Source organism: Cydia strobilella, chromosome 4 (assembly GCF_947568885.1).
Source record: "Cydia strobilella chromosome 4, ilCydStro3.1, whole genome shotgun sequence".
NCBI lineage: Eukaryota > Metazoa > Arthropoda > Insecta > Lepidoptera > Tortricidae > Cydia > Cydia strobilella.
In genome coordinates, this window is record NC_086044.1 from 11,788,970 (window position 1) to 11,812,725 (window position 23,756).

The 23,756-nt window shown below is 35.4% G+C and overlaps 1 protein-coding gene across 1 annotated transcript in view; it reads left to right on the forward strand.

Moving 5' to 3' along the window:
* The first annotated feature begins 716 nt into the window (after positions 1-716).
* The window catches only part of LOC134741064 (trissin receptor), a 121,035-nt gene continuing 97,995 nt past the window's right edge, over positions 717-23,756 (forward strand). The window contains exon 1 of the mRNA XM_063673826.1: positions 717-990. The gene's annotated coding sequence lies outside the window, so the exon portion shown is untranslated. The remainder of the gene's footprint in view (positions 991-23,756) is intronic.

Below are 23,756 nucleotides of genomic sequence, written 5' to 3' on the forward strand. Positions count from 1 at the left end.
TTTTTATCAGCAATTCCACTATACAAAATGTTGCTTTCCGAGAGCATTCAAGTTGTAAAGGTATAAAAATGTATACCTAAATCATTTAAGTTGTGCCTATATTATTTGAAGAGTTTCCTTGATTTCTTAGTCCCGTCCCATCCCGTTATCAGGATCCTGATCCAATACAATAGGAACAATTAAACATAATTAAATCAGTCCAAACGTCTCCAAATAATTCATCAAGACGCTTTTAAAACCTACCTTTTGAGAACATAATTTGGAATTATCTTAAATGTTGTCCGCTTGAGATTTATTTATCCAGGTTACCTACATTAAATATTTCAGAAAGTTCAGTAAGTATAGTCTAAGTTCCTTGAACATCACATGATTTGGTCTCGTAAATATCCATAATTATCTTGCAAAGCGATTTGGATCTGACGAAAAAATCTCTACTGAACAAAGAACGAGCGGAAGATAATCAGGCCGCTAAATGAATACCTACATACCTTTTCCTTTTAGGCAAGCGAGCTACTTGATGACGGTTTTTTCTAATAGAGCGCAGATTAGAAAATGGCTGCAAAAACAGATTTCGTTGGCTGTGACAAATTAACGCTGGAAATGCCTGATTTTTTTCTTACAAAGCGTCATGTCTGATTATTACTCGTACAATATTTGAGTCATTTTTCATGAGCAAGTGTCAAAAATATTCGTTGGCAGTGGAATGGCGTGAATAGCGTGATGTAACGGAGTGTTGGTCGGCGAAGGCTCGACGCGCCCTAGAGCAGTCGAAGGGCTCCGCCGCTGTCTTCAGTACTCGTATCGACAAGCTGAGGCGTGGACGCCACCCGCGAAATTTGGCCCGTGTACTGCTATACCACGTGTCGATGAGGTTCTATACGAGTTTGTGAAAAGTACAAAGTGCTGGTTTTAATAAATTCTTTCAAATATTATAAAGGTAACTTTCTTGAAAAAGTTTTGTTGAAGTTTCTGTGAAATAAAAGTTTATAGGTGAGTTTAAACTTTTTATTATCTAAACTTATCTTTGTGCCTAGCATTGAAAAAATGTTTTATTATTAAAATTTATTTATTGAGGGTTTAATGGATAATAATAAGTTTATATAAAGTTACTGTAGTATTCCCGATAAGGGTCGGGCCTGCCGCGCCGCTCAAGATGAAGTTTGCTGGAGTGCGAAATATAAACTACCTACCTACGTAATTACCTACTTATATATTATGCAAAAACATATTGAAATATTTAAAAAAGACAGGTGTACAAAATGTTATTATACACTTGAAATTTTCTTACTGTACATATGGTGCTACTTTTTCGCAACTAGTGCGTAAAGAGCACTTTTCGTGCATATGTCGAAAGTTTCAAGGGCCATATGTACTGTAAAACGTTGTACGATACACGTGCGAAAAGGTAATTCGCAACTCGTGTCGATTTAAAACACTCCCTGCGGTCGTGTTTTAATTTATCGCCACTCGTTTCGAATTTCCTCTTTTCCGCACTTGTATCGTAAATAACTATTACTACCTAGAATTGATTTTTACAGTACACATGGTGCTACTTTACCGCACTAGTGCGATAATTAGCACATTACGTAACTATGTCAAAAAAAAAATAAGGGCCATATGTACCTACTGTACAACGTTGTACGATAGGTGTGGGAATAGGTAATTCGCAACTCGTGTCGATTTAAAACACTCCCTTCGGTCGTGTTTTAATTTATCGCCACTCGTTACGAATTTCCTATTTTTCGCACTTGTATCGTAATGTTCAGTCAAGGGCATAAATATATATACATTCCGAAAATTTCAAAAATATGTGTACGCTTTTACACCTTACACAATAAAGTCGTGTTCACATATTTTTGAGCCATTTGCCTGGATCGATATTTTTGCCTTCGACTGTTATGTAAGTACCATTAAGGTTTAATTGTTCTCAAATAAAAACAAAACGTGTAGGTATCGAGGCAAACATTTTATATAAAATAATGAATAAGTACATTTGGTTTAACCGCTCTTAAAATCCTTTTTTAACTATATACACATATATTTATCGCGGCTATCACTGTTCTTTACATATAGTCAACTTACAGCCATCAAGGCTATTCTAACGAGCTCAAATTCAATGAGATTGCATTGCTTTGGTGGCTACCTTCAGTCTCTATCACCAGGTTTCCGTCAACATTGAATATAAATTAATGAGATCATAATATTGTATTGTTACCAGTCTTACAAAACTAAGTAGGTAAGGTGCACTAGGGTAATTCCGAATGATTTTTGCACTAGTTGATAAGGTGTATATGTCTCCATGAACCAGTCAGTATAGCAAAGTTTTTAGACGAAAATAGTGAGTAACTTACTTACTAGATGGTTTAGCCTAACAATCGATTACAGAATTTTTCATAAATAATGTAAGATTTTTAAAATACAAGCGTTTCAAATCTAGTTTTTTTTTCGTTGCGAACGTGCAATTCCGAATTGGTTCGGGTAAATCCGAATACACTTGAAAACGAGTTTAATGTGTATGTCGCATAAAGTACATATTACTCTTTTGATTAGAATTACCCTCCCTGCTCTTTTTACTCGATTAGGCTAATAGGAGTACTTATTCATGTGTGTGTCAAGCTTTTATTTCGGAATTACCCGATCAGGAATCTGTGGTACTCAAACTTTAATGACACTTGCAGAGGACAAAAAAAAATTCCGGCTTGAAATGCCACGAATCGAGGAAAACATTCCCATACAATATGTATGAAAATGAAAACTTTTATTTTTTTAAGCCAATCGATTTCATTCCTATCCAGTATCAATAGTTTCCTAGGGGTCGACTTATGATAATGTACCTACTTACTAAAAATCCACATATTAAAGAAAACTTTTTCCATACATGTGGAGCAGAATTTACTATGAGAGAAAAAAAAAATAGCCTGTGAAAAATAAAATTTAATTTTGATTGTTTGAGAACCCCTGGCTGTCACTTTGAGAAAACAAGGTCGGGTAATTCCGGAACACTTTGTGACACGGAATTCCCCACTTCGGGTAAATCTGAAAATGTAATAAAATTCAAGCTAGAATAGTTTGAGCCCATTTAAAATGGCTAAAAAACGATAATCTCTTAAACACAAAAGCAGTCAATTCATTTACTCCCCAAATTACAGAGTTAGCGATGGTCGTCTAATTCCGAATGTCAAAAAAGCGGGAATTTTTCACCCGCTCATTAATCTGATGCGCCACACGCGTAGTTTCGTCGCTAGCGTCCCGAGCCTTCTAACGCGGGGAGGGAGATACTTGAACGTCATAGGGAGTGTTGCCAGAGCAAATAATGTAGCCGCGTTTAGTAGATATTAGTAATTTTCGGAATATCCCGATTTTCGGAATTAGCCGAGTAAACCTTATGGCAAATTTCAGCCAAATCAGACATCAAAAACTAACAGGACAATTCGAACGTACACGTACGCTGATATCAGAATGACATCTAACTGACTTAATTCAATAGGGTATTACACTGTATTTAAAATAAATTATTTCACACCATGCATGAAATAAAGCACCAATTTCTAATTAATCAATCGGATTGAAGTAGAAAAAGTAGGTGAGTTGACCGTGACGCCTTTGTGTAATGTTTCTCGTGCATTTCGCTCCTACTTGTCCGTACATGTACCTACATATTGGCGCGGGCGAGGCGCACGACAACTAAGTAAATAACATAATTCAAATATCATCCTGATGTCAGCGTAGGTACGTTAGAATTGGCAAGCGCGCTAACACGACAAGAAAGAAAAGATCGTGAAGCCAATTCAAACTTACATTTTGATGTCGAAATGATAACAAAATTATGTAATTTGGTTATCATTCGCCCGTGCATGTACGAACAAGTAGGTACAGTCACGGACTTTAATTGTTAAGCCATTTAGGGTTTACATTGGACATTTCATATCGATAATATTGACAACCAAATTAGCTTGAAACCTTAGATGGATCAACAATTAAAATCTGACCGTACAAGCAAAACATTCGCGAATTATGTCATCATTTATGTAGTTATCGTCTTGACTATAAAACGTAACTTCAAATTGGCCAACGTGATTAACTGTGTTATTTTGCAATTAAGGCGCTTCGCGCAGTTTTTGGGCAAAAACTGTTACTTTTAGGGTTCCGTACCTCAAAAGGAAAAAACGGAACCCTTATAGTGTTTGTGGAGACCGGTCTGTTTAAGTTTACACGGGCTTCTTTTTACCTATGTAACTTTACTTTTGAGTGGCATTAACGTGAGGCACTTCATTTGGTTCTTGTCTGTTTGTCTGATTTAATATCTTGTCTTTTTATTAATTATATAACAATTCAAGTCTTGGAGACCCTTTACATCTCTGGATAATTTGATGATCTTTTTTATTATTATATACATTTTATCTCTGACACCTAGAGACTTTTACATCTCTAAACAATTTTAGTACTTCTGTTGTTTGTATATTTTTTATTAGCTTTTTTTGTGTAATTTGACATTTATATTTATATAATTGTTTTTTTTTTTGTAATTTTGGGTTAGTTTTATTGTTTGTAAAAATTAACATGTAAAAGTGCCCCTGTGGCCTATTTGCTGAATAAATGTTTGATGTTTTGATGTTTGATGTTTGATAGGATCACTCGTGCGTCTGTCTATCTGTCTGTCCGTCTGTCACAGCCTATTTTCTCCGAAACTACTAGACCAATTAAGTTGAAATTTGGTACACATATGTAAGTTTGTGACCCAAAGACGAACATGTAACGTAAACAAATGAATTTTAAACATGGGGGCCACTTTTGGGGGGTAAATGTGAAAATTTAAAAATAAAGTTTTTCAAACTATATCGTGTTACATATCAAATGAAAGAGCTTATTGTGAGAATCTGAAATATATTTCTTTTATAATTTTAGGATAAACAATTTAGAAGTTATTCAAGAAAATAGGCAAAAAATGACCATTCCCCCCCCTTTATCTTTTGAAAAAATACACAAAATAGATCTTTACCTATAGATTACAGGAAAACCTATTAGAAATGTGCAGTCAAGCGTGAGTCGGGCTTAAATACTTAGTTTTTGATCCGACCCCTATGGGTTTTTTAAAGACATTTCACTCACGTTTCACATAAAAAATATAATAATCTGTCGAAAAAATACACGGCCAGGTTATAAAAATTTGAGAAATTTCACCCCTAAGGGGTTAAAAAGGAGATGAAAGTTTGTATGGGGTTCAAGATTTATTTTAAGGTAGCAATTTGAAATTTCGCAAAAAGATATATTATTGAATTACAAGAAAAGTAATTTCAGTGTTTTTGAAAATTCATCCCCTAACTGGGTTAAAAGGGGGTTGAACGTTTGAATCCAGTACAAATGCTTTGAATGTTCTTAGAAACGCATAGATAGACTATTACAAAAAAGTAATTTCTGAAATTAAACCCCTAAGGGGGTTGAAAAGGGGATAAAAGTTTGTCTTTGGGTGCAAATTTTACTTTAAACTAGGAACTTGAAACAGCAAATAGGTATTATATTAAAAAGCACGAAAACGACTTTCAGAGTTTTTTAAAATTCATCCCCAAGGTGGTGAAAAAGGGGTTAAAAGTTTGTATGGAGATCCAATTTTTTTGTGAGTGCGGGACTTGAATCTTTGTATATTATTAGAATACAAGCAAACTGAATTCCAGTTTTTAAAAATTCATCCCTTAAAATGGTAAAAAGGAGTTTGTAGGGTTCTAATCTTATTTTAAGCTAGGAATTAAAAACTTCGTAAAAAGGTATTTCATTAAGAGAGAAGTAAACTAATTTCAGCGTTTTTGAAAATTCATCCCAGGTGATGAAAAAGAGGTTGAAAGTTTGTATGGGGTCAAAGATTTTCTTGGGTGCGGAACTTGAATCTTTATATAAAGGCACAACAACGAGTGGTCACCACAAAAGTACCCAACACGCTACTCAGAAGCCGAAGGGCTTCTCGCTGTAGAAGAAATACTGGGGCCGCCTCAACAGAATCCGCACAGGTCATGGCAGGTGCAATTATATGCGACACAAATGGGGATGGAAAGAGAGCCCGTTGTGTGACTGCGGCCTTGAAGACCAAACTACCCAGCACATCGTTGAACGATGCCAAAAGAGACGTTTCCAAGGCAGCCCGGAAGACATACCTACCAATCTGACACCTGACGCGAACGGATGGCTGCGTTGGATGTCGACTTATAATAAGTTTACAATATTACGCCATACGCTTAAATAAATAAATATTATTAGAATACTAGAAAATTAATTTCAGCGTTTTTAAAAATTCATCCTCTAAAGTGGTTAAAGAGCGGTTGAAAGTTTGTAGGGGTTCCTCGTCTCAAAGCTAGCACGCGACTGCCGGGTGCCGGCCACACCTGTTTTGTTTTACCAATGCAGGAAATGTTGAATAATGCTCAATTTCTTTAAAAAAAATATTGACATAAGCTATAAGCTACATTGTATTTACAGAACTGTTAAAACATTTTTTAGTTTAAAAATAATTTTAATCGAATTGCCGTTTAGTAGAAATAGGCAAAAATACCTAGTAGCAAAACGGCATGTAGTAGTGTTTTTTTACGAAAAAAGTATAAGTCACAGGAAAAAAATAGTTCCGACTATAACTAATAGTTTGAAATTGATTACTTATTTTATTTATCAATCAATCAATCGAAAAAAAACCAATCGTTTAATAGTAAGGTAACGATTCTAAAAATATAGTACTTAGTTTACAAGTTAACTATTAATGGCATTATTTATATTTATTAATTTATTAAAGAGATAAAAAAAAAACTATAAACGCACTATTAATTAATATATTTTTCTTATAATTTTCTACCTCCACTAAATGCATAATCTACTCATACTCAAAAGAAAAAAAATAGTTGCAAAGCAGTCTTTGCAGTCAAAAGATACACAAATACGAGTATAACGCCATCGGCGCGCCTCTGGGCTGTCTTATTATATTCTTAGAACCTCGTTGCCGTGCCGCGAGTCAAAATTCACGTACGATCGCAGTGAGCGGAGTGCGGGGTGAAGCGGGTACATTTGCCCAGACGCTCAAGGCCAAATCAGCGAGAATCGTCTTAAATATTTGACGAACATCACAAAGGGTTGCTTGCGTAACGGAGGGACGGAAGTTCGTTTTGATTCGGACGCACGGCCATAACAGGGTAATTTCCGGTATCAAATAAAATTGTTTCGATTTAACAATAAACCAAAATTAAAGCGCAAATTCATTGATAACCAAAATTACTCTGTATTTTGTGAAGCGCAAGCTTACACTTCATTAAAAAAAATATTTTCCGGTCCTTAACCATAAGGACCTACGCTAGGCGGCCACCAACCGCAGCTACTGAAGAAAATATGCATGTAGTGAAAACAATATTCGTGAAAACCGACAAATTACATATGTATAACTTGAGCGATAACTGGGCATTGGATCAGCAGCATTATAAGCTGATTCACAAATGGCTGTCTCTCCGTGTGCTTAGTCAGTTTTGATTTCGTTGTGTTTACTCCCCATCCCAAAACAGCGGTATTATAACTAATGATTATATATTATTTTTATTATTACTCGTATTTTAGAGGTTCGGTTCTACACAAACAAAAATATAATCTCGGTAAGTTAATAAATGTGGCACATTCCTAGTGCACACTTACTAAAATCTATTTAAGAAAAAATAAAGTTTTAAGTCGGCGCCAAGCCAAATCTTAAAAACATCAACACACTGTCGAACCGAATGCCGACCCCTTGGTGCGATAAGAAAGAAATAAAGCTGTCCATTAGTTGGGGGTATTATTTGGCGCATATTATCCTTTTTTAAGTCGGACTACTTTTTTTAAAGGTTTTATTTTATCATCATTCTGGACTGGAGGACTGGTTCCGGTATGGTTAAACAGTCATGTCATTAAAAAGTTCCGCGTTTCGGGTACGTTTCAAATTTCAAGGTCTGGAGTTCAATTTATAATTATAGATTCTGGATTTCCGGTGCCTTGTAGTATAAATTTTATTTTATTTTATTTATTTATTTAAGAAATTAAGTTTATGTAACGTAAAGGCTAAACGCTTAGTTTTAAAGATGACTTATTTTCACAAATTGCATGTAATTTAGGGAAAATGGTCCAATCTTCAATAATCTGTCAATAAAAATGTATATGTTATGTCTGTGAAAAACATAAGTTAACCCAAAACTTAAGAATTGAGCCTTTTCTTTTTCGTTTATTTAGGTCCAAAACATGTTTGATAAACTACGGTTTACCTCGTAAATCTTAGGCCTTTGAAGTTGCGCGATAATTTTCTAGTAGAAGGTAGCTAAGTTTTGGGACCATAAAGCTAGTTTATGATTATATGTTTACTTACGTAACATAATATATATGTATATGTATCAGCTTCATCAAAAACCTATGTAACTCCGTGTAGGATGAATACAGTATAAGGAAAAAACGTGCCTCGGAAATCAAGAAAATTTGGTTCTCGCACAGATGGCACTACCATCAATACCAACCTTTGGCCTATTCTCGGCGAGATTCGGCCTGTTAATTTCGTGATTCTAGGTCAATGCGAAGTAAGTTAGTATCGGAAGTATAAATAAGTTTTTGATTTCCTTGTGACGAACAGAAGCGAATTCGAACTTTAAAAAACAGTTATTAGGGTTCCGTACCCAAAGGGTAAAAACGGGACCCTATTACTAAGACTCAGCTGTCCGTCCCTCTGTCTGTCTGCCTGTCTATCTGTCTGTCTGTCTGTCTATCTGTCCGTCTGTCACCAGGATATATCTCATGAACAGAACAGTTGAAATTTTCACAGATGATGTATTTCTGTTGCCGCTATAACAACTAATACAAAAAACAGAATAAAATAAATATTTAAGTGGGGCTCCCATACAACAAACGTGATTTTATGGCCGTTTTTTGCGTAATGGCAGGGAACCTTTCGTGCGCGAGTCCGACTCACACTTAGGCAGTTTTTTTACTCGTGACGCATCTCTGTAAAAGATACTTGTTAACTAATAAATAAAAATAATAAAAACCCCCTACGTTAAACAAGAATTTAAAGAATTTTGTGTCAGAAATGGGTTACATAATTTTTGGAAACAGCTGATAACCCTTCAAACTGCTGGATAAATTTTCATCAAACGTAGCTAAGAACCACCGCGAGGAAACTCTTTTTCACGGTAAAATCCCTCATCGAAATCGGTCCATCCGTTTGAGAACTACGATGCCACAAACAGACAGGCAGACATACATTTGCGTCAAACATATAACACCCCTCTTTTGTGAGAGTGAGATCAAATTGACTTCAATTTGTAAGTTCTAATCAGCTACCATTGCCTTAATCGCGTTGACTGTAAAATACATTACAGAACTTTTAGTTTTAATTCCAACTTAATAGTTCCACGTGAGAAAATTGGCCCTGATAGACTGACTGCCCCGAGAGATACGAGGGTTCCTGTTTCTCTTTTTGAGATAAGGATCCCTAAAACCGGAAAATTGTACTAATTTTAAGGAACCTTGCTGACGCCATTGATGCCTAAATTATTAACGCCTTAATTAGTTCCTTTTAAAGTACAAATGTTGTGTGTCTAGACATATTGACCATTTATTATTTAGGTACGTAGAGTTTATCTTAGTAAATCATTTAATTTTGTAGATTTTTCGTTTCTTAAAATAAATATAGGGACGAGAAAATTACAGAGGTTGAAACTACAAAATTTTTAGGGTTTAATTTAGCCAAACACTGTAATTGGAAAAGTCACATTGAAACCATTTACTTAAAAATTAAATAATAGGTGTACTTAGTAGTAATCACTATTGTGCACAATAAAGTGATTACTACTAAGTACACCTATTACTTAGTCATTGATACAACGATAGTCATTGGCAGTCCTTATTACGTAGACAGGCTCTCAGACATGGTGGTAGGCTGATATTTTGTTTGATGGGGCTAATATCCCTTTCTCCTCTACTGTCCGAAATTTGGGTATCAACATGGATCAGACGCTTTCTTGGGCTCCCCGTGTTGCTGAGGTGAGTAAAAACGTTTTTGGATCCCTCCACTCTCTTCGACGGCTGCAGAATTTTCTCCCTCTTCATACTAAACTGATTCTTGCCCGTTCTCTGCTCCCGTGCGTTGCTCCCTCTTCTGGACTATGGTGACATTGCGTTTCTGGATTGTAATGAGGAACTGCTAGATAACATTGAGCGTTTACAAAATGTTTATATCAAGTATATATTAGGCCTCCGTAAATATGATCACGTCTCCAACTTTCGCTCCCAGCTCGGGTGGTTACCGATCCGCCAACGCAGAGATGTGCATGTCGTGTCGTTGCTGTTCAATATACTGTTCAACCCCCGTTTCCCATCTTACCTGACGGAAAGATTTAACTATCTGGCTGAAGGCAGTGATCACCGCTTACGATCTAGTTCTAATCTCACGCTTGTTCGCGAACGTATGCAAATTCTTTCACGGTTCGCGCTGTGAAGTTGTGGAACGTGTTGCCCCTGTCGCTCAAACAGTCCCTGTCTGTAGCGTCACTCAAGGCTAATCTGAAGAAGCTTTAGCTTTCCAATCAGCGTGATCTGGTTAAGTACTAACCTTTATTTTATTTTTGTGATATTTATATATATTATAATACATATTTAGTTTTGTATGTATGTATGCTAGTATATATTTTTTGTATTTTAATCTATAATGTTAGTTCTGTATTTTATGAGTTGACAATATGTTAAATAGTTTACTTTTTTAACGTAAGTTTGTCTATCTGACCTGGCTATAGTTTTCCACTCATCTACTCGAAGGTTAGCTGGGTCCCTTAGGGATAAGTTCGCCGTTGTACTTCCATTACTGTAATTTATTTTTGTAATAAATCAATAGGTTTTTGTTTGCCTTAGATAGAACACGAAAAGAAGCATTACTTGTTGCCGCCCTTAGTGCATATCAAGCTTACATATCATCTACATTCTATGGCAGTTATAATTCTTTGGGGTAACTCCGTAGATGTAGAGCGTTTAAGGCACAAAAAAAGTGTGTTCGAATAGTGAGTCTAGTTGGATACCACAAGAACCATGTAAGCCATTGTTTATTAAATTAAGAATAGGTATTACCATTACCATGCATACAGTACCGGCCAATAATATATCACCTCCATGTTTTTACGACATAACTTTTTTTATATGTTTGTGACTTCCACCTCACTGCTTTAGGTAGTCTAGTAGTATTCCTTTGTACGGACGATGAGAAAAATTGGTCTCATGTAATGGTTTTTTCATAATTTTTTTTTATGTATTGTTAACTTCATTTTTTTACTAGAGGTTTTTTAGTAATATGCTGAGTATCCTATTGTAATTCACAGTATTTAATTGCAATATTCATCATATATTTGTATAAAATGACTAGTAAAATATGCAATCTACAAACTAACCTATATTGTTTACTCTATATCAGCTCATACAAAAACACTCAAAGGTGATATATTATTGGCCGGTACTATATATATTTATTAAGGAGTGTTGTCTATTTAAAGAAAAAGTTATATGAGCCAAGTAAAGGAGCATGCAGGGGCCGTGTCGTACCAGGATACTAAAGGGCTGGCTTCGGATCGACCAAGGTGGAGACAACTTCATCACGCTGCACCGACAAGAGCCCACAGCTCTTAAATTGAATGAATGATGATGTTGTCTATTTCTAAAACAGCACTCATTTCTTTAAAACCAAAGAAGAGTCCTATGGTTCAAATACCAGATAGAAACACAAGTTAACTGCTTGAATCCAACTTGGTATTATTTCAAAAAAAAATATTACTTTACGACAATTACAGTATATAACATTACCTACCTATTGATCTAAAAAATAAACCATCTACATTATTCAAACATTATTTGGATTCTTACCTACTTAAGCATTGTGTTTAATGTAAAAGGATCTAACTGATTAGATTCAATGTTGCTGCTGCTGTTTGACTGTACCTAGTTATATTTGACGACCGGTCTGGCCTAGTGGGTAGTGAGCCTGCCTGTGAAGCCGATGGTCCTGAGTTCGAATCCCGGTAAGGGCATTTATTTGTGTGATGAGCACAGATATTTGTTCCTGAGTCATGGGTGTTTTCTATGTATTTAAGTATTTATATATTATATAGGTATATATCGTTGTCTGAGTACCCATAACACAAGCCTCCTTGGGCTTACCGTGGGACTTAGTCAATCTGTGTAAGAATGTCCTATAAAATTTATTTATTTATTATTATTTATTTATTTATTATATTTTAATATATTGTGTAAACCAAAAATATATAAATGTAAGAAATAGATATAAGTAAAAATAGTACACCGATTTCACGGTAGAATATGATGGAACTTGCATTAATTCTAATTTAAGATCACATCAGTGTACCATAATTCTGACAAATAAATACATTTCATTTCATATTTCTATGAAACCGATTGTTTGAGATAAATATGTATGATTAAATTTATTACGTAAATTACTTTGACCTCGGAATGTAAGTACGAATAGGCCTCCTGGATGGATACTGGGTTCGAACCCAGTACCCGGTCTTTCCAGCTTCATAGTCAAGGTCACTGCTGACGAGGCTAAGCTAAGAGGCAGTTTTCAATTGTAAGAATATAGGTATTTTGAATTTAGCTTAGCTTCTGGTAGTCATAATTATTGTTTATCAAACATAATTGATCGCTGCGATTTTGATAAAATTAATATAAGGGTTCATTTCGTGTTGATATAAACAAAACGCGAGCATATATCGTCAGGTGACAACCAAAACTCACTATTACTAAAACATAATTAAACAAAAATCAACCTTATTAATGCACTTTTACGGTGGACTATGGCTTTGAACTTGTGGTGGAAATTACTAATTAGTGAGTTTTGGTTGTCACCTGACGATATACATAATGTAATTACAAAATTTAATTATGTTTCATCTGCCTGTAATATAATTTAGGAAGTGAAATTTAACTCACTTTCTGAGGGCCTACCGCGAACCACGTTCGACGTGTTGCCTGTCTGTCGCACTTGTAAATTCGTACGCAAGTGTGACAAGGAGTCAACACGTCGAACGTGGTTCGCCATAGACCCTCTGGTTTCTGAATGAAATTTAATTTACCATGATATTACGTAAATTGGATGGTTTATCAGTATCGAAGTTACGTACGTACCATAACCGAATGGCGACCAAAGGTATCCAGGTTCTGTATATACTCGTACATTCCTACTAAAAGCAACACAATGTATAATATCTTTCACATATGTAACTTGGGTACGGTGACGGCGACAGCTGTCATCTCTACAATTTTATAACTTTAAAACGCAAAACCCAAACTAAGTGTTTATGTGAAAAATAGGTACTATTATGATTGAGTTTGTGATATTTAGTATATCGCCTTTATAAGTAGATTACTTACTGTCAATAGAAAAACTCGAAATAAAATCATGCATTAATATATTTTTGACATAAATTTGTTTTGCTATTTTTTTCTTCATCGGGTTATAAAATGTACGAGTAAAATGTTTATGATATGATTGCCTAAAGCGCAAATAAATATTACATATTTATAGTAAATTATATAAGGATATTATGTAGAATTGAAAAATGAATGAAAAAAATGAAAAATAATTTATTTGGTTTACAATGTGCATTTAAATAGCAATAGGGTTGGAACCTTCTTTTAAGTATAAAATATACTTGTGGCAGAAGGCCCCGCTCTTCCATATTTAAAATGTTACTTTTTACGTAGTTAGGAATCTGAAATACCTAAATTATAGGCATACACTATAATTTAGGTATTATATTTTTTTGCAAATGAAATAACAATCTTATAGATTAGATTTCATATATGTATTTATTTCTCAACATATGATTACAGTACCTACAAATGACATTAATGTCAATTTATAAGAATCTACATTGTGATCGTCAGAAATAAATTTAATTAATAGCAAAATATCCAAATAAATTAATTTCATTAAATATACATTATATGAAAAATTTCCCCTGAGAAAGATCGTCAAATAATAACAATAATAAATAAAGAAAATGTCAAAAATGGTACCTATGCGATTATAAATTATACAGTTATGTCAAAAAAAATCACTTATTGAATATAATGGGTTGTCCTGTAAAAAGTTTCTCAATCGACGCTTGAATCTTGTATCGGATGCTTCCGTCCTTATTTCTACAGGTACTCGCTCATAATAAGTCGGACCGATGACACGCGGGTTCTTTGCTGGTAGTGCCATGCGACGTAGAGCTGTTCGTAATCGACCTGTAGTTCTAACGTTTACGTCAGATACCTCGACGCGTTTAAACAAAGATAAGTTATTTCTAACATACATAATAATTTCGAATAAATATAATGAGTAGTGTGTCATTATTTTGTGCGTCACAAAAATGTCTCTGCATGAATGTCTATGCTTCACACCCGCTAGCGTTCGCATTGCCTGTTTTTGCATTATAAATACTCGATTGGCAGCCGTAGTTTCCCCAAATGGGGCATTTTCTATGAAAAGGGACCTTATTGTCGATGGCGCTTACGCCGCACAGCGTCGCGCGGCATTGTATTTATTTCGGAGCATCGTTTATAATGGCGTAAGCGCCATCGACAATAAGGTCCCTTTTTATAGAAAATACCACAAATAAGTACACCATACGTATCACTATACTTATCATAGTTGTTTATTGTTTTGTGGCCTTTGTGGGAATATAACGGTCCGTGGCGTTCGTGGAGTAATCATTATCTCACCTTGTAAATTAATCGATAATAGTAATCGATAAAAGTTATATCACAGATTTTTGAGCTCACATATTCTTTGTAGGTACTCTGTTATTTTGGTTTTTCTATAAAAAAAACATCACCTTCCTTCCTTCCTTTGATGGTTTTGTAACATCCCCTAATTAATCCATTTATAATTTAAACGACTAGGTATTTTAACTGATTTTAAAAGAGATTATATTTCTGTAACAAATTGTAGAAAACACTAATAACTTTTTGGGAAAATTTCACTTCACGTAGCTGAGGACAGAGGCAGGAGGAGTTCGAAGGTTTTACAGCCTTAAGTTATCTATGATTAGACTATTAGCTTTGATGTACTTTTTACATTTTACTTAGTTTGAAATGTTGATCTTGCTATTTATTTCGCGTTTAGGTTTGCGTTTCTAAAAGGAATATAACCTGGACCTAATCTGTTTTATTAAAGGAGACTCAGGCACGGATTACAGATCTTTATAAAACACGACTCAGGCCACTCAGAAACATTTGTGAATAAATGTTTTTATAAAGAAATGTTGTGTTTGCTAGTTGCTATTTATTTTGAAAAATACCTACAATAAATCTTTCTAAATTAAATTAAACTGCTTTATACATTTTCTAACTAAGTACCTTGAAATGTTTTACTGCTTTGGAAATATTTTCCCTCTTACTTTAAATGAACAGATCAAATAGGTACTATTTATTTTAAAGCAACAGGCCCATAGACATACCTAACGGACTAACTTATTTATATACAATATATTCAAATATATTTAAAATAAACCAACTTCGTTAATTTGTTTACCTAATAATATTAGTTAAGAGGGTAGCTTTGCTTGAAGTTAATATTGGAATAGTAAGTAATTACTTTAAGTAAAACTATGAAAACGGATTATATCGCGTATATTGAATTTATAATACATCCCGACGTTTCGAACTCTTTACAGCGTTCGTGGTCAACGGGTGACTGAGGAAAAATTACAAAATGCAAAAATACCCACATACTAAAATAATGAATAATCATAGACTACAAACTTTAAGGCTGGTTGTACATGCAAAATCGGTTCATAAGGCTAGTTATACACTATAATTATTTTTCAAGTAAAGATATATATATATACGCGATAAAAAACTATGCCGGCTCCAACCCTACACCACGGACCCGAGAAGATTTAATTCCCTCCTAAATTGTAGGAGGGTATCCCAATATGGGACCGGCAACAAACTCGGCGGGACACATCTTTTCAAAACATCAGAATGTCCAGCATCATCCAACACTACGGTCTCACAGTCTATGTCTCGCTTGCTCCTTTATCAGGTGGACTACAGGATCCCAAGCTGGTGGTAGAGAAAAGCCATCTTCCCTATTAAAGTTTGGATATTTCTTAATCTCAATGGCCTCGCGCAGCATTCTGGGTATGTAACGCTTCTCCTTGGCAAGAACCAGAGGCTTATCAAACTTGATTGAGTGATTGGCTTTATCCATGACATGCTCACAGACAGCAGACCTAGGTCGACGGTGCTTGACATCAGCTATGTGTTCCTTCACCCGAGTGGAAATGCTCCGTTTCGTCTGCCCGACATATGATAGGCCACACTCACAGTCCAGCCTGTACACTCCTGCAGTCTGTAGACTACTGCAGGAGTGTACAGGCTGGACTGTGAGTGTGGCCTATCATATGTCGGGCAGACGAAACGGAGCATTTCCACTCGGGTGAAGGAACACATAGCTGATGTCAAGCACCGTCGACCTAGGTCTGCTGTCTGTGAGCATGTCATGGATAAAGCCAATCACTCAATCAAGTTTGATAAGCCTCTGGTTCTTGCCAAGGAGAAGCGTTACATACCCAGAATGCTGCGCGAGGCCATTGAGATTAAGAAATATCCAAACTTTAATAGGGAAGATGGCTTTTCTCTACCACCAGCTTGGGATCCTGTAGTCCACCTGATAAAGGAGCAAGCGAGACATAGACTGTGAGACCGTAGTGTTGGATGATGCTGGACATTCTGATGTTTTGAAAAGATGTGTCCCGCCGAGTTTGTTGCCGGTCCCATATTGGGATACCCTCCTACAATTTAGGAGGGAATTAAATCTTCTCGGGTCCGTGGTGTAGGGTTGGAGCCGGCATAGTTTTTTATCGCGTATATATATATATCTTTACTTGAAAAATAATTATAGTGTATAACTAGCCTTATGAACCGATTTTGCATGTACAACCAGCCTTAAAGTTTGTAGTCTATGATTATTCATTATTTTAGTATGTGGGTATTTTTGCATTTTGTAATTTTTCCTCAGTCACCCGTTGACCACGAACGCTGTAAAGAGTTCGAAACGTCGGGATGTATTATAAATTCAATATACGCGATATAATCCGTTTTCATAGTTTTATTTCATGAGTAACTATCGCGGTAACCGAAGACAATATTAATTACTTTAAGGTTTTACAATTAGTAGTAATTATTTATTTGATCTTTCCATATTTTATAAGTAGAATTTTACTTCTACCTAGGTACCTATCCAAGTAATGAAGCTACAAAAATGAGTCATGAATTATTTCAGTTAATATACAGAGAAGAAATTTCACAGAAGCAACTAAAGTGTCGAAGAAGTTTAAAAAAAGTTTACATTTAAGTGAATCATTTCAGCACTAATAAACAAAATATGTAGGTATCTTATTTTTAACCGACTTCCAAATCTCAAAAGGAGGAGGTTATCAATACGGTTGTGTTTTTTTATGTTTGTTACTCCATATCTCCGTTAATTCTGGACCGATTTTGAAAATTCTTTTTCCCCTCACTAGCTCCGATAGTTGTCTTTTATGTTTTAAAACAAGCGGGTAAAAACGCCCTTTATCCACTAGTAGGGAAAGTAATTTGACCTTGGGTGGAGCGTGTTTAAGTAGCTTGACAGATAACAAAACGTAAAACGCTCATAATAATGGTACGCTCGATATTAGTTATCATTAAATAAATGGTTTGAGTCTCTAATAAAATATACCAAATTTAGCTTTATTTAATGATTTTAAGTCATAAACCTTAAAATTCCATAAGAAACGTTTGTTTTTAGGGTTCCGTACCCAAAGGGTAAAAACGGGACCCTATTACTAAGACTCCGCTGTCCGTCTGTCCGTCCGTCTGTCCGTCTGTCCGTCCGTCTGTCTGTCACCAGGCTCTATCTCATGAACCGTGATAGCTAGACAGTTGAAATTTTCACAGATGATGTATTTCTGTTGCCCCTATAACAACAAATACTAAAAAGTACGGAACCCACGGTACGCGAGTCCGACTCGCACTTAGCCGGTTTTTTTTATAATGATATTAAATATAATTCTGAACGCACAAGTTGAGTCGATGCAATTTCAAAACGCATCGTTGACATTTCATACGTCAGAAATGTCAACATTCAACAAAATTTTTACTTAAAAAAAATTCTCACCGACAAGTAAAAATACACAACTTCCAGAGTTTTCTGTTATAATATCGTAAAAAAATTAGTGATTTCAGTGATGAAGATGATCTAACGCGTGTGGATGTTGCACTTTCCTCGCTATAGTGAGGTGAAAAGTTTTGTGTCACACACGGGTGCAAACGTATTTTACGTCTCGTGTGTTGTAACACTCGCGGGTAAAATACAACTTTGCACCCTTGTATAACAAATAACTATTTCTGATTGTAAGTATATACATACAAATTAGTCCCGTTTTTGTCAAAACGCAGTTATGATGATGGGATCCATGAGGAATCGAGGGAACGCCTCAAATTTTAAAGGCATACATAGTGATTTTAGTATTTTCATCAACAAGTCAATAGTTTTCATATATCTATGTAAGGTGCTAATGCTAATCGTGTTGGGAATTGCATATGTGTGAAGAATTAACTATTTTTCAAATGAACTTTAATCACGCGCACAAACTAAAATTATCAGTCCGTCAGCTGACCGTGGGTCGGATATGTCTGAAATTATCGGAAGTGCCAATCCAATATCGGGGTGGCCCCTGTTTGAAAGACATAAACTGTGGCATAAAGTCCGACTTTTTTGGGTTAACATTCTTATTTTGCAATGCAGATTTCTTAAAGGAATAAATAAATACCAATTTCATAAATGCTTACAGTTTTAGTTATACTTCTGTATGTAATTTTAGTTTTAATTTTATCACGAATAAAACATATCCGATATTGGATCAGATAAAGTGAAAACGCTTTAATGGGGAAAAACTGCACACATACGTTATTAAGCTCAGCTCAGTAGCCACGCTCAGTTCAGCTTATTACCACGACTTCAGCCTTAGCATTGTCAAACTGACATATTCGATAACGTCTGCGTAACTTACTTTCTTACATCTCGCTTGCACTACTATGCGAGTACGAGCAAGATGCATAGAAAGTAAGTTACGCACACGCTAGCGTTTATGTCAATGTCAAACTGGTGGTAGAGGTACCATTACGTACCTTATTATGCTTGGTGAAAATAGGCTGGCACGTCAGTATTTTATTTAAATTTAGAACTCGCGATATCTTGGTCAAACAGATGAATGTTGATTGCCCTCGTTTATACCTACCTGATTTCAGTCCAAACCATTTTATCTTAGGTTAAACAAGCTTATACTTATGCTATGTGCGTTAGAAAAAGCCGGCTTAGCCTTTGGCAAACAAATTGGTGACATAATTATATCTATACCTACACTTCAGTAGTTTGTCTCCATTCTGTACTAGTGCACGTGATGTTATAGGTAATTAGCGTTCAAATGAGAACATTTCAATATGAACTAGGAATGCATATTATATACATGGCCGCAGCGCTGCATCACGACTTCATTATGAATATTGCAACCGAGAAGGCTGAAACGTTTATTAGATTATTTCTATTATTTTACGAGTCGACTGCATGACTTGTATAACTGTAGCGGGTAGAAATATACACCATATTAACATAATAATGTTAAATCAGGCATAAAAGCATTGTGACGAGACGATTTACATATTAAACGAAAGATTAAAACTAAATTAGCAACCAGGCCAAATATGTGGAAGAGGCTGAACAATGAAGTTTGCCTCTAGATGGCTTCAGGAAACAAAAAGTGTTTTTGTGCAGCAGCAGATGAGTAAAAGGTACACCTATACTCGTTCGATTTGTAGCTGACCATGAACGGTTAACCTTTGTCTATTGTTAAGTAAAACCGCACGTGCTACCCACCTGCATAAAAAAAGATTGGGTCGCTTTACCGGTTACGAAACTTAGAAATGCTTTTGTGATTTCTAGTTAAAAATAATGTAAACTAATTAAATTAAATTCTAAAACCGGTTACTGAATTACTACTCTATGGTAATTGGAATAAGATTCAAAATGAACTAATGGAAAAATATTTTAGAGGCTATATACGAGTAGCTATTGTAATTAATCACATTTTAGTCAAACACTTGCGTTTAATTTGAATTATTGTTTAAACATTTGGTAAATAATTTAATTAACATTACGTGTTCGCAATATTAAAAAGTTAAAGACAAGTACTATAAACTAAAATAATTTTATACAAGTTGAAATTTATTCTCTTGTTATTAGAAAATTAGTTTTTGAAGAGATGTACAGATTATAATAGGAATAAAATGGTACCTTCAAGATTTACAATATCTTCACAAAGTTAAATTGAAATTGAATTTTCTAGCTACACAGCAATGTCTTGACTAGTCTATGAATTAATTTATAAGGATTTATCCTTGAGGTTCATCTTATAGCAAAAATATATTCCGCAATACTTTGCACCTACCTGGTAGCATGAGTTGCTTTCTCGCGCGCGACTCCATACATCAAGTATGGACGCGCGCGAGAACGCAGCTCATGTTAGACGGTCAGAGTGTAGTAGGTACCTACTATATAAGAGCATATTGTTTATATTTCTTACTTATTCTACTGCACACCACCACCTCTCACCACCTCACCTCTGACGCCAGTAGAAAGAGGGACGCATTGGACATGAAGTTTCAACTGAAAAGAATGTTTTAAACTCCGAAAAGCAAATTATCACCTGTAGGTATGTATAAATAGACGTCATCATCATCTTCCTCGCAACTGACAACTAATCCCAAGAATTGAGGTAGGCACTAGTTTTTACGAATGCGACTGCCATCTAACCTTCCAACCCAGAGGGGAAATTAGGCCTTAATAGGATTAGTCCGGTTTCCTTGCGATGTTTTCCTTCACCGAAAAGCGACTAGTAAATTTCAAATGATATTTCGTACATAAGTACCGAGAAACTCATTGGTACGAGCCGGGGTTTGAACCAACGGATTGAAAGTCGCACGCACTTACCGCTAGGCCACCATTCACCAGCGCTTTTTGTCTTTTTACAAAACTCTTTAACAAAGAACTCTACTCTTACTTTCTTTTAGTCTTTGTAAAAAAGGTAGAGAATATGAACACTACTACTAATATTGGCATCAAATTTATTCAATTTTGGGTCTATGCTTAAACAAACGCTTCTACATAGGTATCTAAATTGATTCATTTGTGGGACTCGGAAAAATACAGCATGGAGAAGTTTTCTAAAATTTAAATCCTCTAATGCGTTTTAATTAACGAGATGAGGTTCTTATCGTCAATTAGTGAAATACGGAGAACTTAATTATTGCCAACCCAAATTCACGCTACAAAGACGCTAATCCCCGACAGTAGGTACAGTATTATAATAATAGTCTCGTTAGGTTCACGTTAACAGGGTCATAATTATGCTCCCGTATTATAAAATACGAGTAGGTACGTTAAGGTAAAGGTAAAATTCATAATTCATAATTCTTTATTGCAACCACTTATCTTCACTTTCCTTTGCTTTATTCATTAACGCCCTGAACTTTTCACCAAAGCGATACGGAAAACTAGTTTTAACTGGAGAAAACGCGTTTTCACTTAAAACTCGTTCTTACGGTAACATACATATGTATAAATTACGCCGACAAAGCGCTACGAGGCCTACGAGCATGTGCTACGAGATGAGATTCGTAGAAAGCTCAGCTTACGGGGTCAAGTTATATAACGAATATAAAGTCATGAATAATGAATTATTCTTCATGAATTATACAACGAATATAAAGTCATTCCATTTTGTAGTAACTTAACAAAATAAACTATTTATATAAAGGGGCCAATAGCAGGGCTCGGAACAGGTTTTTTTGTAAAACCCGAAATAGCCCAACATTTTTTATTATTTTATGCTCTTTACGTAGGACTGAATGATTTATTTAGGTAAAAACTGCGTATTATGAAAATGTTAACCTTTCAAGTGGCATACGTCATTTTTAAGTTGAAGGGATTTCGATTTTATTTTAATTAATCAAATTCCAAATTTAAATGACGTTAATTGTCCGCGAGGCGGTTCCTGCCACTTCATCATCATCATCAGGGAGCCATGTAGTAGCATTTCGTTTCTGTAAGGGTCACAGTTCTAAATCTCCGGGTCCGAGTCCAGATCCGGGTCCGAACCGGGTCCGGGTCTGAGTCCGGGTCCCAGTCCAAGTCGAAATCGAAATCACCAAACGCGTACTATGCGTCGTTGAAGAGTTCCGTTCTCATCATCATCAGCAGTTCCACTTCATCAAATGCGACCGTTATTAATGTAAATGCTTAATTTTCTCCAATTTAAACTATTGTGAGACATACTAACATTAAATAATAACGTGACCATAACATGAACGCGTGCTTGAGAAAGGAGACCTAGGCTCTCCGAAACACGTCGCACGAGTGACTAAAACAAGTGTCTAAACCGTAAAATTATTTAATGCTTAATTTTCTGATGAAAATACAAAAATCTTTATAAGGTTTGAGGAGTTCCGTCGATTCCTCATGGATCCCATCATCAGAACTCGAGCTTGACAAAAATGTGTCTTAAAAACTTAACTTGCTTATCAAACATTACGAAGAGGACACATCACCAAACGTGAACGATGCGTCGTTGATGAGTTCCATTCTGATCATACTATCATAGATCATAATCTAAATGCTTGATTTATTGATGAAAATACTAAAATCACTATACCTATGTATGCCTTTAAATTTTAAGGGAGTTCCCTCGATTCCTCATGGATCCCGTCATCAAAACTGCGTTTTGACAAAAACGGGACCAATCTGTATGTAATATACTTAACTTAATAATATACTTACAATAAAAAAAAAATTTAAAATCTGTCCAGAAATGACGGAGATATGGAGTAACAAACAATAAAAAAAAAACAACCGATTGATAACCTTAAGATCGAGGTCTTATAATTAATAACCTTTTGATATTTGAAACCGGCCAGGCGCGAGTCGGGCTCGCGTTCCAAGGGGTCCGTACATTACACAGTTTTTAACAATGTATTTTTAGGGTTCCGTACCTAAAAAGGAAAAAACGGAACCCTTATAGGATCACTCGTGCGTCTGTCTGTCTGTCTGTCTGTCTGTCTGTCCGTCTGTCTGTCTGTCCGTCTGTCACAGCCTATTTTCTCCGAAACTACTGGACCAATTAAGTTGAAATTTGGTACACATATGTAAGTTTGTGACCCAAAGATGGACATGTAACGTAAACATATTAATTTTAAACACGGGGGCCACTTTTGGGGGGTAAATGAAAAAATTAAAAAATAAAGTTTGTCAAACTATATCGTATTATATATCAAATGAAAGAGCTCTTTGTGAGAATCTCAAATATATTTTTGTTATAATTTTAAAGTAAATAGTTTAGAAGTTATTCAAGAAAATAGGCAAAAAATGACCATTCCCCCCTTTATCTCCGAAACTACTGGGTCAAAAATTTTGAAAAAAACATACACAAAATAGATCTTTACCCATAGATTACCGGAAAACCTATTAGAAATGTGCAGTCAAGCGTGAGTCGGACTTAATTACTTAGTTTTTGATCCGACCCCTACGGGTTTTTTAAAGACATTTCACATAAAAGATACATTGTTTAAATTGTGTAATGTACGGAACCCTTGGAACGCGAGTCCGACTCGCATTTGGCCGGTTT